We start from the raw sequence: 13151 nt of genomic DNA, 5'->3' as shown, positions 1-13151 counted from the left end.
TTCAAAAGCAATGTCGTCCTACACGTGACAGTAGCCTACACAGGGAAGACAAGTAAGAAAACACAGCAAAAAAGGAGGGATGCTGGATTCATCTGCTGAGACTAAAGGAAAGAAAATTATCATCCGGTAAGACAATTTTTCTACCCTTAGCATGAGCAGCAGGTGAATCCAGAAACTAGTGGGATGTAGCAAAGCAGTCCCTAAAGAGCGGGTGATCCGACGACCATGCAAAAAGCACTGCCACCCTAAAACGAGCCTTAACATCACATCCAAATGATTATGCTTAGAGAAAGAATGCAGCAAGGCCCAAGTGGCTGCCCAACAAATGTCCTCCAGAGAAAAAAGGCTCAATTCTGCACAGGAGGAAGCCACATCCCGAGTGGAATCTGTCTGCAATTCCACGTCAAGGTGGCCAGATCCTTCCAAGGTCCCACCATCAACACAGTCTGACCGACAAAACTCGTTTGTCACCTAGAAATACTGAAGCAGCACTCAGCAGATGGCCAAACACTTCAGATGTGTGAAATCGCATGGATAATCCTCTTCCACAAAGGCTGGAAGAAACAGAGGCTGACTGACATGGAACGACAATACCACCGTCGGCAAGAAGGAAGACACCATCCAAATGGTTACTCCTGATTCCGAAAACCTGAGGAACATGTCCCAACGAGAGTCTGTAACTTCAACATTCGAAGTGCCGAGGTCATCGCCACAAGAAAAACTGCCTTAAGAGTCAAATCTTTCAGACACGCCCCTCCTCAAAGGCTTGAAGGGAGACTGTTGCAATGCATGGAGTACCAAATTAAGGTGCCAGATCGGACATGGTGGGTACAAGGAGAGCTTGAGCCAGCTAACCCCCTTCAGAAAATACACTACATCTGGGTGACAGGCCAGGGAGGAATGCCCCACCTGACCTCGGAAACAAGCCAGGGCCACCAACTGCAACCTGAGTGAGCTACACGTCAGCCCCTTTTTCAGTTCCTCCTGCAAAAACGCCAAAATGCATGGCAAAGAGACCGACATTGGGGACATGCCCTGTCCAGAGCACCATGCCTTGAAAGTAAGTCAGACCCTGGCATAAGCTGTAGTCATCAAGCACTTATGTGTCTGCAGCAGAGTGGTGATCACTCCGTCCACATAACCTTTCCTCCTCAAAAGCGTTTGTTCAAGAGCCAGGTTATAAGACCAAAGTGGGAGGGCTCCTGTATGGGCACTGGGGCCCAACACAGGAGATTTGGAACCACCAGCAGGTGGAAGGGGTCGGCCACGAGCAGCTGGACAATGTCCGTATACCACGGCCGCCGGGGCCAATCCAGAGCCAGTAGAATCACCTGGCCACAAAGCCTCTGGATCCGGTGAAGCACCCATCCTATGAAGGGTCATGTCAGGAAGACGTACTGTAGGCCCACTGTCGACCAGGGCTGTGGGAGCGCATCCAGCCCTTCATTCCCAAGCTCCCGACCCCTGCTGAAAAAAAAAGTGCCATCTTGGCATTGGCCTGGGTCACCATGAGGTCCATCGACAGTACTCCCCACCATTCCAGAATGAGAAGGACCACCACTGGGGACAGATCCCATTCTGCTGAGTCCAACAGCGTTCTGCTGAGAAAGTCCACCTGCACTTTGAGAAGGCCCGCAATGTGGGCCGTGGATAGCATGAGAAGGTTACACACTGCCCACGCACAAAGAAGCGCACCTCCACTGCTAGAGCTGCACTGGGTGTGCCTCCCTGGCAATTGATATAGGCAACTGCCATCGTGTTGTTGGACAGCAACCTGACTGGCCTGCCCTGAATCAGACCCAGGAACGCCTCCAATGTTCTGGTCATCACCCGGAGCTCCAAGTGATTGATGGGCCACTGCACCTCCATTGCTGACCAATGGCCTTGTGTGCTGGTATGCAGACAATGCGCCCCCCCCCCCCCTCCCAGCCTCACAGGCTGGTGTCCATCACCATCAGAATACACTGCGGAGACACCAGAGGCATCCCCATCTGCAAACTGCTCTCCTGAAGCCACCAATGCTTGTGATTCTGGCCCACGAGGTCCACTGGAGCCACACCTGATAGTCCACCAATACCAGTGACCACAGACTCAGGAGGGAGTGTTGCAACGGGTGCATGTGTGCCCTTGCTCAGGAAACCACGTCTATGGCATCTGTCATGGACTCCAGCATCTGCACGTAGTCCCAAGCTGCCCCTGCAGCTTGGCCACCCAAGAGGGCGGTAGGAACACCCTACCCTGAGTCATATCTAATTGCACCCCCAGATACTCCAGGGTCTGGGAGGGTTGAAGATGCTCTTGGCAAAATTGACAGCCTACTAGAGTGACTGCAGCAAGTCCACCTCCCAGCCTTCGTGTTCTGAAAACGCCCAGATCAGCCAGTCATCTAAGTATGGGTGCAACTGAATCCATTTCTTCCAGAGGTGAGCCACCACCACCACGACCTTGGACTCGTTGCCGGAGGATGTGGTAACAGAAGTTAGCGTATCTGGCTTTAAAAAAGGTCTGGACAAGTTCCTGGAGGAAAAGTCCATAATCTGCTATTGAGATAGAAATGGAGGAAGCAAAGGCTTGACCAGGAATGGGTAGCATGGAATGTTGCTACTGTTTGAGCATCTGCCAGGTACTTGTGATCTGGACTGGAAGAAGGATGCGGGGCTGGATGTACCATTCGTTTGACCCACTATGGCGATGTTTTTATGACCACAGAAGTCCATCCTGCATTGGCTTCACTTTCTCACAGCTGAAGCTGCCATTTAAACACCACTCCTACGCATCATAAATTAATTTATAGTTGTTGATGTATTAAGTTTTGTTTTGATACTATCCTCTTTCTATTTAGGGATCCTTTGTGTCTATCCCACACATTTTTTAATTCTGTCGCTTATTTTTGTCTCCACCACCTCCAACAGGAGGGCATTCCAGGCATCCACCACTCTATATGTTAAAAAGTATCTCCTGACGTTACCCCTAAGTCTGCTACCCTACAATATCATATTATGTCTCTGGAAAAGATCTGTTTGTATATTAATACATCTGTATCATATCTCCTCTATTCCTTCTTTCCTCTAGGATAGTGGTTCCCAAACTTGGTCCTGGACGCACCCCAGCCAGTCAGGTATTTGGGATATCCATACATAGTAACATAGTAGATGACGGCAGAAAAAGACCTGCATGGTCCATCCAGTCTGTCCAACAAGACAACTCATGTGTGCTACTTTTGTGTATATAAGTCTGCACAGCACTAGCCCCGCCTCTCAACCACCGGCTCTGGCATAGACCGTATAAGTCTGCCCAGCACTATCCCCGCCTCCCACCACCGGCTCTGGCACAGACCGTATAAGTCTGCCCAGCGCTATCCCTGCCTCCCAACCTCCAGTCCCGCCTCCCACCACTGGCTCTGGCACAGACCGTATAAGTCTGCCCAGCACTATCCCCGCCTCCCAACCTCCAGCCCCGCCTCCCAACCTCCAGCCCCGCCTCCCACTACCGGCTCTGCTATCCAATCTCGGTTAAGCTCCTGAGGATCCTTTCCTTCTGAACAGGATTCCTTTATGTTTATCCCACGCATGTTTGAATTCCGTTACCGTTTTCCTCTCCACCACCTCCCGCGGGAGGGCATTCCAAGCATCCACCACTCTCTCCGTGAAGAAATACTTCCTGACATTTTTCTTGAGTCATGAGAGATATCTGATTGCATTGCCTCCACTGCATGCCTCCAGCATCAGGTTGGGAACCACTGCTCTAGCGTACACATATTCAGGTCTTCAAGCCTCTTCTCTTATGTCTCTTGGCGCAATCCTGGTACCATTTTCATTACCTTCCTGTAAATTGCTTCTAGTCTTCTTACGACCTTAGCAAGATACGCCTCCAAAACTGAACACAATATTCCAAATGGCACCTCACCAATGACTTGTACAAGGGCATTAACACCTCCTTTTTTTTTTGCTGGTAATTCCTCCCTCTATAAAGCCTAGTATCCTTCTGGCTACAGCCACCATATATTAGTCCTATTCTCTGTAATCCAGGCCTTAATGAGGATGTAAGAACATTTTCTAGTGCTTGTAGAAAGTATATTATAGAAAAAAAATGTAGTGTAACATAAACATGTCACTATTGACCTATCATTGAAAAAGAATGTGTACCTACAATCTAAATCTCATACAGCACATTCAATTCAGGTCCAGTTTTAAGTTTTATCAATAGAAATCAAACAAAATAAAACATGGAAAAGAAAATAAGATGATACCTTTTTTATTGGACATAACTTAATACATTTCTTGATTAGCTTTCGAAGGTTGCCCTTCTTCCTCAGATCGGAAATAAGCAAATGTGGTAGCAGATAGTATATATAAGAGATATTTTGACACCCAACAAACAGGACTTAATAAGGATCTGGGTTTTCTAACCCATTATAAACCATAAGCTGTATTTCTGTGTTTATTTCTCTGTTTATTACCCTCCTCTCCACCTACCAACACCCATTCTGTTAGAATACCAATGAAATGCTTTGATGTCCCCATGCATACCCCCACCCTCCCACCCTGTCAGACTGTCAAAGTAATGCTTGGATGTTTCACTTATATATACTATCTGCTAACACATTTGCTTATTTGCAATCTGACGAAGAAGGGCAACCTTCGAAAGCTAATCAAGAAATGTATTAAGTTATGTCCAATAAAAAAGGTATCCTCTTATTTTCTTTTCCATGTTTTATTTTGTTTGATTTCTATTGATAACCTTTAAGAGTGGACGGCTACCACACCTCTCTATAGTTTAAAGTTGATATTTATTTTTTATTTTATTTTTGTTACATTTGTACCCCGTGCTTTCCCACTCATAGCAGGTACAATGTGGCTTATATATTATATATACAGGTACTTATTTGTACCTGGGGCAATGGAGGGTTAAGTGACTTGCCCAGAGTCACAAGGAGCTGCCTGTGCCTGCAGTGGGAACTGAAACCAGTTCCCCAGGACCAAAGTCCACCACTCTAACCATTAGGCCACTCCTCCACTGCTGACACCATCATGTAAACAATTGGAGGTTGATAGTCAAACTGATTTAACTGGCCAGAAATATGTCCTAGCTGGTTAAATCGCTTGTTCAGGGCTATCTGAATTTGAGTGGTTAGTGCTTCTGAGTATCAGCGCTGACTGCTAAACTTAAAGCCAGCTATTTTGTGGGCAGAGTCAGCACAAGTGCTGAATACTGGCACTTAAACCGCATAACTGCCTAAGTTTAGCGGTTAAATTGAAGCGCATACAAGTCAGTCCTATCTTTCTGAAGTGCCGCTTAGGTGGTTAAGTGCTGAATATCACACAGCCCGTCCGCATAAACCTGGATGTTCAATGCTAGTGCCCGGATGTGGCCTGGCATTGAATATCCAGGAATAACGCTCGTGGCGGCTAAAAAACACTCACTACCATTAGGTGAATAATCGACCTCTTAAAAAATACACATCGCGTTCTCTCCTAATTAGACAAAGAAAGTTGAACTTGACAGCTAAAGTTAATACTGTACCACAGTCACTCACTTCACAATCAACTGCAGGCCAGAAAGTAACCCACTATCACCAAATAACCATGTTTAACCCTGGTAACTTCAAGAGAGAAGCAGAAGTATGGCATAATCCCACCTCAACTCTGTGGAGCACCTTGTGGAGTCAGGGAGATGCCCACTCCACTCTACTAGTTCTGGCTCCTGCAGCCACAGTGAGCTCCATCTTCAGTACCATTTTATGCTAAAATTGTCTTTACAAAAACTCACATGGGAATCAGCAACTTGGGACTAGGATACTCTTTCTGATCTGGACCGTATGATTACTCCTATATAATAAATCTAGTGCCCAATCAAACAAGATGCTGCCAATGAGCTCCTTGCCTTTGTAATCGTATCTACCAACTGTTTGTTTATTCACTATAGAATTTGCATTTAAGTTTTAAAAACCTGAATGCCAAAATATTGTCCTAAGAAGTTAGAAGAAATAGAAGAGATATACTTTCGGGATATTAACCCCACCACCACCACCACCAAAAAAAGGCAGAAACCCTTCTGTAATTTAATTCTTTAATTTAATTCTAGCATTTATATTTCGCTTAACCATTAAGTTCAAGAAGGAGAACAATCGCAGGTTATGAACAGGTGCTCTCTCTGTCCCTAGAGGGCTCACAATCTTGGTTTTTGTACCTGAGGCAATGGGTGACTTGCCCAAGGTCACAAGGAGCTGCAGGGGAATAGAACCCAGGACGCCAGGATCAAGGCCCATTCCACTAACCATTAGGGCACTCCTCCATTCTACTTCTGGCAGAGTATTAGTTGTTACTAAGTGATTTGATTTTACATATTATATTTATTTACATTTATGGATGGTGAAATCAAGTTCATAGAAAAGAGTGAATTTACTACAAGTCATATGAGAACTTTTTCACTCAAAGAATTGACAGGATTGCTACATAGCAGATGCACTGTTACAACAGCATTTCCTCAAGATAGCTCAGATTTTGGTGATTTAACTTCCTCTTTTGGTCCCTGTCTCCCCTTTCATGCCCTAAAATATTTCTTTTCTTACTACTTTATAATAAATAAATGTGTACTCTTAATAATCACCAAGCAAACAATGTGTAAAACTCACACTAAATCACATAAAAGATGTTCTAATTGTAGGAGGGGTTTGGTTGCAGTTATTGCTGCTAAAGGTGGTGCAGCCAGTCATTAAGTTTAGGGGCAGCTATTTTATCACATGGGTGATACGAGTGTAAGACAACTTTGTTCCTAAAAAAAAAATGATGTAATAATTTAAAACCTGTGTTTGTTTACTCAGGTTCCCTTGGTCTAATACATTTTGTTTAAAGATCAGAAAGCATTCAGTGTTACATATATGCAACGATAGACAGAATCAGGAGGGGGAACAATTGTTTTTCCCATCACTGTAACACAGAACATTATTTCTGCAAAGTCAATCCAAATCTCAACTGGCTTTCAAGATCTATTTTCCAATACAGATCTTTCCTCCACTACAGGATTGTGCAAGATTCAACACTCACACTCGTGACACTGCAGTTAGCTGCTGTAAATTATCAAAGAGCTGTGAAGCTGCCACATAAAAGTGAATTAGACCCAAGCTGAAGGATGCATTCTTTAAATTTCAACAGTCTGAAATAATGTACACAGAAGAGACCTCTGGAACTGACACAGAAAATTAACTAAACAATTCAGAAACTAGTTTAAGCAGCTTTAGCACTGTAAGCCACACAAAATAAGTAACCCTGCTGGTCTGCTACTTTAAATTGCAAAAGCACTAATTATACAATATATGAGACGAGGTAGCACTTTCTGGGGCCTATTTACTACAGTGAAGTAAGATTTTGTAGTAACTATGGAGGTAACAGCCAAAATGAATGTGCACTTACTGCAAATCTTAACGGTTGGGGGGACTTTCCAACATTTTGCCATTCATTTAACAGAAAGAAAAGTTTTTTCACCACACATTAAATAAGCAGCTGATAACCCAATCTGCTTAGTTACATCTATTCAGATAGCATTAACTGTGCTGCAGGAACTTTAAGAAACAGTCCATGCCCATTTTTCACCCCATTCCTGTTTAACAGTTTATGCACAGTAATTTTTAACGCTTATTGCAGATTAATTTGCCATGTTAACAGCTAACACAGCTTTATAAAAAAGGTTCCTACATAGCAAAATTAGAAAAGGTTCAAAGAAGAGCAACCAAAATGATAAAGGGGATGGAACTCCTCTCATATGAGGAAAGGCTAAAGAGGTTAGGGCTCTTCAGCTTGGAAAAGAGATGGCTGAGGGGGGATATGATAGAGGTCTACAGAATCCTAAGTGGTGTAGAACAGGTAAAAGTGAATTGATTTTGTACTCTTTCAAAGACTAGGGGACACGGGACCAAGATGGCGTCAGAGGCAGACATGTTTGTCTGAGCTCCTGTGTTTCCAGAATTTTCAATTGTTTTTCGGGAGTTTTTCCCCTTGGTGCACGGGGAAGGGGAAACGCAAGCCCAAAGCTCAGAGATTCCCCCCTAGCCCCAGAGGAGGTCTTACCTCAAAGAAGGCAACACTGGGGCATTTTGGCATTCGGGCACAGGTGTTTGCACACACTTCAGTCGGGTCCGGCAGATTAATCTCGGACCACAGCATACAGGGTGCACCGTTTAGCTCTGTCCTACAGGCTGTCACTCCCAGACCCCGGAAGCAGCTTGACAGATACGCAGAAACAGGGGAGGCCATTGGAGATACTCAGGTATCTCCAACGGAAAAGAGGTGGATGAGGGGCGATATGATTGAGGTCTACAAAATCTTAAGTTGTATAGAATGAGTAGAAGTAAATCGTTCTTTTACTCATTCCAAAAGCACAAAGAGTATCGAACACTCAAGGAAGATACATGGAAATACTTTTAAAATAAACAGGAGGAAATATTTTCTCACTGAACAAATAGTTAAGATCTGGAACTCTTTGCCAGAGGATGTAGTAACAGTGGTTTGTGTATCTGGGTTTAAAAAAAGGTTTGGACAAATTCCTGGAGGAAAGTCCATAGTCTGCTATTTAGACAGACATGGGGAAGCAACTGCTTGCCCCAGGACTGGTAGCATGGAATGCTGCCACTATTTGGGTTTCTGACAGGTACTTGTGACCTGGCTTGGCCACTGCTGGAAGCAGGATACTGGACTAGATGGACCATTGGTTTGACCCAGTATAGCTACTCTTATGTTCTTATGCATGATCAACTACTTCACCATCTTTCCTCCACTGAAACGTCTGATACAGTTCTGAACTGGTTCACTTCTTATCTTTCCCAACGTTCTTATCAGAACTTTTCTGATAAATATTTTTAAAAAATCTCTTTCTAGCTACGAGTCCCTCAGAGATCCATTTTAGCTCCTATAAAAATTCTATCACCTGCGGCAGCTAAGAAATCCCTCTTCATATAATGAAAAGGCAAGTCTAACAACAGTGGTCCATGCCATGATAATGTCACAAATGGACTACTGTAGTGCCCTATACACTAGTCAAACCAAGCAAAGTTTGTATCAGCTCCTGCTAATTCAGAATGCTGCAGTGCAAATGACAGAAGGCTGCAAACGGCATGACCACATCACACCCTTCCTGCAGAAACTATACTGGCTGCCAGTACCTTACAGCACTAAATTTAAAACTCTATATTTGATTTTCAAGGTCCTCAGATAAAATGGACCAGAGTACTTGAAGAATAAGTTAGCCCTCTACACACCTTTGACATCTCTAAGGTCCTCTCAAAAAAAATTGTTCCCTCATCAAAAAAAATTGTGCAATATGATAACCACCAGCAGGCCTTCTCAGAGAACTTACTTCCAGACAGACTATATCTAACCCAACACTACCTCTGCATCACAAAAGCACGTGAAAGCCTGGCTCTTCAGCAAAGCCTTTAATACATGTGGTGTTTGACCATACATTCATTCCATCCCTGAACTAGCTTGCTGTATACCCTGTAACTTAGACCAGTTCCTCATATCATATTTAACTGTACAAAGAACTTGTCTTGAGTTTATCCACCCATCTATTTATCCCATTTGACTTTGAACTACTCATCTTGTCCCAGTCTATATTATCTGCACTTGGCTTCTGGCTACATTGTAAGATGTCTTATTATATTGTACGAAAAGCACTAGCATCATACCTATGTTATTCAAATGTTCTAATATGTGCTTATTAGATGTTCCATTGCTCATATGCTGACATTGTATTGTATCCGTTATTTTAATTTTCTTCCAAGCTGTCTACTATAGTATTATTTGTATTGTACTGATGTTTATATTTCTTTTATATGATTGTTCAATAGTGCTGTTAATTATGCACAGTTTTGATATTGTTCCATGTTAGTCATGTTATTAGGTTTCAATTTGCTGTTTCCAAGTTTACCTCAATGATTGTATTATATTTGGTCATTTTCCTTGGGTGAATCTCTTCATAAAGGCGGTTAATAAATTCCAATAAATAAACAAAATAAACCTCTTCATTGCTCCTCTTATCACTCTAATCTATGGTTGTCTAACCTCGGTCCTCGAGAGCCACAATCCAGTTGGGTTTTCAAAATTTCCCCAATTAATATGCATAAGATCTATTTGAATACACTGCCTCCACTGTATGCAAATAGATTTTATGCATATTCATTGGGGAAATCCTGAAAACCCAACCTGGCAAGGGCCAAGATGGGACACCCCTGCTCTAATCTAATTTCAAGGTTGTAGTCCATACTGCTGTGCAGAAGACATATAGATTCTTTCTACACCTTCATCGTATTCCTCAAACGTCAGTCTACTGAATTCTTGTCTTGAACTTGCTTTCATTTGGCTAAAACCCCCCACAAACTCTCTCTCTCAATATACCAAATCCAAATCTATACAATTTCCAAACCCTTTCTTTAAACTTCCTTCTCCCTCTCTTCTTCATGGGCACACGCTGATTTATAAAACAATGTCAGAATTCTAATTATTAGTTTTGATTCCAAGTTGACATTCAAGGCACATATCGACAAAATTCTTCAAGCTTCCTTTTAAACTTTGCAGCGAATTTGTTTCTGTAAACAGTTATCTTCCCACATCACGTATACGTGAACTCATCCTGTTATTAGTCATTACTCATATTGAGATTACTGTAATGCCTTGTTTTCTGATCTCTCTCTTGTATTGCTAAAACGTCTCCAATTTGTACAATCAACAGCCATTAAGCTTCTATATAATGCCTGTAAATTTGATCATGTGATACCCTTGCTAAAATCTAAACACTGGTTGCCTGTCTCAGCAGGTATACAATTCAAACTCTTAAAGCTAGTTCATAAAAGTCTACAATCTCCCATTCCTGATTATATTGCTAATTTATTACTACCATATCATCCCTCTCATCCTCTCAGCGGTCTCTCTTGCACTTTCCCCCTCCATCAATCATATGTTTAGATACTAATAGAGAAACAACTTTTGCCTACACTGCACCTAAACTCTGGAATTCATTGCCACAAATTAAAATTGGATTAATCTTATACCACTTAAAAAAAAAACAACAACAACTACTCAAAGCTTGGCTTTTTCAGAACACACTTAATAATTAGGGGTTTGTTTGTTTGCCTCATTCTCCTACTGTTATCTGTAAACCGTTTTGATGCTACTGTATATTGTGAAGGGCGGTATATGAAGCAATTGTAAATAAATAAGTCTGCCAGTACAACTTGTGATTTAGGAACCCACACTCACTGGAGCATCCTTAAGACAGCTGCTCACAGGCAGGCTATGAACCTACATTCTGGGAACACAGACATGCTAGTCAATCCTCTCCCTTCCAACTAGTAATAATGGGAGAATGAGCCCGCAAATAGGTGGGAAAATGTGGGATACAAATGCAATAAATAAATAAAAAAATTTGCATCGTTGATTGGGAGGTGTGGAGGCACTTGTCTTATTCTCCTTTTTGCCTGCATTAGGGGGAGAGAAAGGGTAACAGTAGACCAAAGACGTTTCCTGCAGTGTGACGGCACAGGGTTAGCGCTTCACAAACTCGCTCCCATCACCACCTCACCTAACAACCGGTACCGTCTTAAAAGGAAACTGTCAACCCCCATCTCTCGGGCCTGCAGTACAGATACCAAATCACGTGCGCTTACACGACAAGCTTCCCTGTTCACGCATATTTAAGGAACCGGTGCTCCCCAGGCCCGGCATCTCTCCCCCCCGTCTATAGTCCAGCATCTCTCCCTCAGTCTCAAGCCCTACCTTCAGCTCTGCCGTTCCTGCGGCTGCCTCGGAGGCGTCCCTGTACACCGCTGCCAGTCCCTCCGGAAACAGGAAACGACGTCTGAGGGGGGGCGGGGCGCGGCACGGCACGGGGGCAGCAAGTTTGAGTGACGTCAGAGGGGCTGACGGCCGAGACACAGCAAAACGAAGGCAGTGGCGCGAGGCAAAAGCGCGAGCAGCTGAGAGGAGGTGGAGAAGGACTGGTTAGAAAATGAGGGATAGATGCGGACCGTGGGGAGGGGGAGGGGGGCGGTGTGCGCGGTTGTTGAGCGTTGACTGCTTTCTGTTTGGCTCTCGCTAATACATTGGAACAGCTTCGACTTGTGAACGTTTTCTTATTGGCATTGTTCGGGAGCTGCCTGGAGGAAAAGCGCAGGACCCGTCTGTGGAAATCCCAAGCAATTCGCTTAAGTAGTCAAGAGCATCATGAGCACCCCCCCCCCCCCCCCCCCCCCCCCCAATATTGGCTACGGAGAGTTAGTTTCCATTGGGTGTGTACCACTGTCAATCATTTTGGAAAGTTGGCTGCTTTGCGGAAAAAGGCAAAAGTCGGATCTCCCGGATCTTCGCAGTGGTATCTTTAAAACGGAGTGCTGTTCTATTTTGACTGCCACTGCTTCTTTTTTTCTGGTGTGCGGCGAACAAGGGCCCAGATGCATCAACCAAACGTTAAAAAATAAAAAAACGTAAAAGTCCTTAACGAATTTTAAAAAACGATCAATGCACAAAAAAAAAAACAAGCCGCACATGTTCGGTGCGGTATTTGAAAGTACAATGCATCAAACTGGTGGAATCCCCGTCGGTAATTGGTCCCTAAAGCATGGGCAGAGTAGCCAAGCCTTATGCTGACTGCTCTGCACATGCCACAAACGTCAAAAAAACAAGCACGTGGATCGGGAGGGGGCAAAGGCACTGGTCAGGAGCATCCTTTATGTGTTGGAATGTATTGTATTTTACATGCATTGACTGTCACCTATTATTTCTCTGTGATTACTCTGTGACCTCTGATGTGAAATACTTAGAGAGGTCACACAGCTATGTAACTTCCTGTGGGGGTTAGACACAGCAGATGCAGCACATGGAGCACATGGAGCTCATGATCTCTCCTAACCTGAGAGAAATGGTGGTGTGAGCATCCATTACCATCTAAGCACATGGAAGGAGCTGATAATACAAATGTATAGTAATATGTATATATAAGCCTGTCTGATTATAATCTAACTACAAACTGTGAGTAAACAGATGTTTTGTTACTTCAACTTTAAAGTGACTCAGCAGTGAATTATTCAGGGGTGAATGAGAGAGAGATGAAGAAAGAAATTAACATTTCTAAAGCTGAAGCTGTGTGTACTAAAATCTGCT

General features: G+C 43.6%; 1 protein-coding gene across 1 annotated transcript in view; it reads right to left on the bottom strand.

The window, feature by feature from the left end:
• LOC115460030 (V-type proton ATPase subunit C 1-like) overlaps positions 1-11837 on the bottom strand; it is a 109182-nt gene extending 97345 nt beyond the window's left edge. The window contains 1 exon segment of the mRNA XM_030189886.1: positions 11769-11837. The gene's annotated coding sequence lies outside the window, so the exon portion shown is untranslated.
• Between the last annotated feature and the right edge of the window lie 1314 nt (positions 11838-13151).

The sequence above is a fragment of the Microcaecilia unicolor genome, chromosome 1, assembly GCF_901765095.1.
Source record: "Microcaecilia unicolor chromosome 1, aMicUni1.1, whole genome shotgun sequence".
Taxonomy (NCBI): domain Eukaryota; kingdom Metazoa; phylum Chordata; class Amphibia; order Gymnophiona; family Siphonopidae; genus Microcaecilia; species Microcaecilia unicolor.
Note: the sequence above shows the minus strand (reverse complement) of the source record. Positions and strands in the feature narration are given on the sequence as shown.